Here is a 2,622-nt window from a genome sequence, read left to right on the forward strand (position 1 = left end):
AGAGAGGTGGTGAGAAGCAAGTCAAGGGAAAACAGAGGCATAATAATTGAGACAAATCAAGACAAATGTGAAGTGATGTGATTATGGAATTTTCCAACAGTACTGTCACTATTCTTTCAGAGTAAAGGGAAACACTTTGACTTCCTAGTTTGTGGTCTCATTAGCACCAAATAGTGGACAGTTACTGTAATGTCTGACCACAAAGATGATTTGATGTTGTTTTAGTGAAAGAGTAAAACTTAAATGACTTTGAAGAAATAAAAACTGCATAAATCATCAGAATGGAACAGATTGAATCATCTAAACAAAAGTGACATATATGGTGTGTTTAAGAGCTGTCACACTGTGCACTGGAACATGAAGTCAATCATTAACTGGAATAGAAAAGAGAATACAGAGTGAAAAAAAAAACAGTATATATCCTGTTAACCAAGCGAAGATTGAATTTGAAGCTTTTAAAAAAATCTTTTTGAGCCACACAGTCTGATAAACTATAGAAAATCCACTGATGACTGCTGCTTTCTCCTGGCAAAATCGGATTTTTGTGTCCCACTAATCCCTCGTCACAATCTGCATCCTGCAGGATTCTCTCTCTCTCTCTCTCTCTCTCTCTCTCTCTCACATACACACACACACACACACGCACACTCTTCTGTCTCTCGCACTTTCAATAGTTTCATCCATTCTGTCAGGCCAGGTCATCCATGTTTAGGGTATACTCTTTCACGGCTTGCAGAGAGAGAGTGAGGGAACAAAAGGGGTAAAAGCAGAGCAAAAGTGCAAAATCTAGTCAGGATCAGAGGGGAGAGATCAAGTGGATCAGATGAAGAGGACGATGATAAGCTGCTGAGCCTTGGTAGTCAAGGAAAAGTTTGAACGTCGTGAGGGCCCTGGGGGCAAAGATGTCCTCGTCACGAGGGGTTCGTCGCATCCCCTTCGTCTCACTCGGGAAGAAAGCACAACTGGCAGTGCCCCATTTCAGATATTCCATCTTGGATGTGCCCTGCAGGGTGGGACTCTTCTGAGAACAGCAAACATGCGACTGTGGTGGATTTTACTGCTAAGCTTTTGGAGTGTTTATGGAGAACTCCCATTCATAGCAGAGAACAACGCTGCCATGCTGGTCAACTGGTGAGTGGTCTGTTTTTTTTACACTCAAAGAAAAATAACACAGCGTTGAATGTCGACAGAAACGGATGAGCACCTGAGGGGGGTCAGCTTCTAAATCAATTTGAAACAGTTGGGAAGGGCAGGTGCTATTTTCTGGATGGGAGTTCTTATTAATAAAAGGTGACAGGTTATCTGGATGTCTTTACAGTGTGGGCCAAGTGATTGAATGTTGACATTTCCACTGGAGATAATTTTACCCTGTTTGGCAGACTCTAGAAGGTCTTTTTTCCCCCTTTCTTTCTTCTCCACTGGGTTTTCTAAGTTGAGCTAATGACCCTGCACTCATGATATGAAGTCCTGGTGGATCTATTTTTAACTCTGTAAAGAGGTTTGCCTCAGATTAGCAGCAGTGATGACCAGCTGACCTTTGTCCTGCAAGTCAGCCAGGGCAAAAATCGGAAGACAGGTTATAAAGTCCTGCCAAGAAAGAAATACCATGGCCTCAGAGCTTGTTTCTAAGTGTTTCTGGCCACCTGATGACAGCAGGTGAACTTTGATGTGTAAATCAATGGCAGTGAGAAAAAGAGATGGCTCAGCAGGGTTTAAAACGTCACGTGGTCAGCGTAGTTGATAATATCTGCCTAGCTCATGATCAGAGCATGATAATGTCTTATTGAATATGAGTGTATGCCAGCTCAGCACGGTTATCCATATATGTACATCCATAAAGGCAGAACAAGGGCAAGCCCCCAACCCCACCCCCCACACATGATTACAAAGCTAGAGGCAGAAATGATACGAGTGTATTACCAGTCATCTTTACATAACCGAATTGACAGATGCCACCTAGGCCCCCTTCTCCCCCTTGCTCGTCTCCCATGAGTCTCATTCCGGCTTGAGCCAATGGTGGCTGACCGACGTCACATGGTAAAAGCACAACTGATGGGGAAGCACAAGGATTAACCCTCCAGACCCAATGGCTCAGGATAAGTGTTGTTTTCTCCCCTCCCTCTCTCTCATCTTCATCTCTTCCTGTACTCTTGCTGGTCCTAGAGACAGCTGGCCGTGAGTGGGAGGTGTACTGAAATCCTCATCACTCATTTGCCATCCAGCTTGATTTGAAAAAGCTATAATCACAGAAGGGCTATCGCTTTATTTAAGAGAAAATACGTCACATGGTGTAAGAAAATGAAACTGAAATGGTGTGATGCAACACATCCTGTTCCTGAAAATAATGCATTAGATGCCACAGGTTAGAGATGAACTGTGAAAGAATAAATATGATTTACTAGCCAGAAAATAAAACATCAGTGGATGGCAACTTCAATAAGGAACGTAATTCATGATTAAAATGAAACTTTAAGATAAACAATCCAACTGTAATTTTATATATACATATTTAACATTTTATTATTTTTGTTAATATTGTTTTATATATCAGATTTAACAAATTATTATGTATATATATATATATATATATATATATATATATAGAGAGAGAGAGAGAGAGAG

The 2,622-nt window shown here is 41.3% G+C and overlaps 1 protein-coding gene across 1 annotated transcript in view; it reads right to left on the reverse strand.

Moving 5' to 3' along the window:
• LOC107716968 (gamma-aminobutyric acid receptor subunit alpha-5-like) overlaps positions 1-2,622 on the reverse strand; it is a 19,442-nt gene that overhangs the window by 6,622 nt on the left and 10,198 nt on the right. The window lies entirely within an intron of this gene.

This window comes from Sinocyclocheilus rhinocerous, unplaced genomic scaffold (assembly GCF_001515625.1).
Source record: "Sinocyclocheilus rhinocerous isolate Xijiao unplaced genomic scaffold, SAMN03320098_v1.1 scaffold3102, whole genome shotgun sequence".
Taxonomy (NCBI): domain Eukaryota; kingdom Metazoa; phylum Chordata; class Actinopteri; order Cypriniformes; family Cyprinidae; genus Sinocyclocheilus; species Sinocyclocheilus rhinocerous.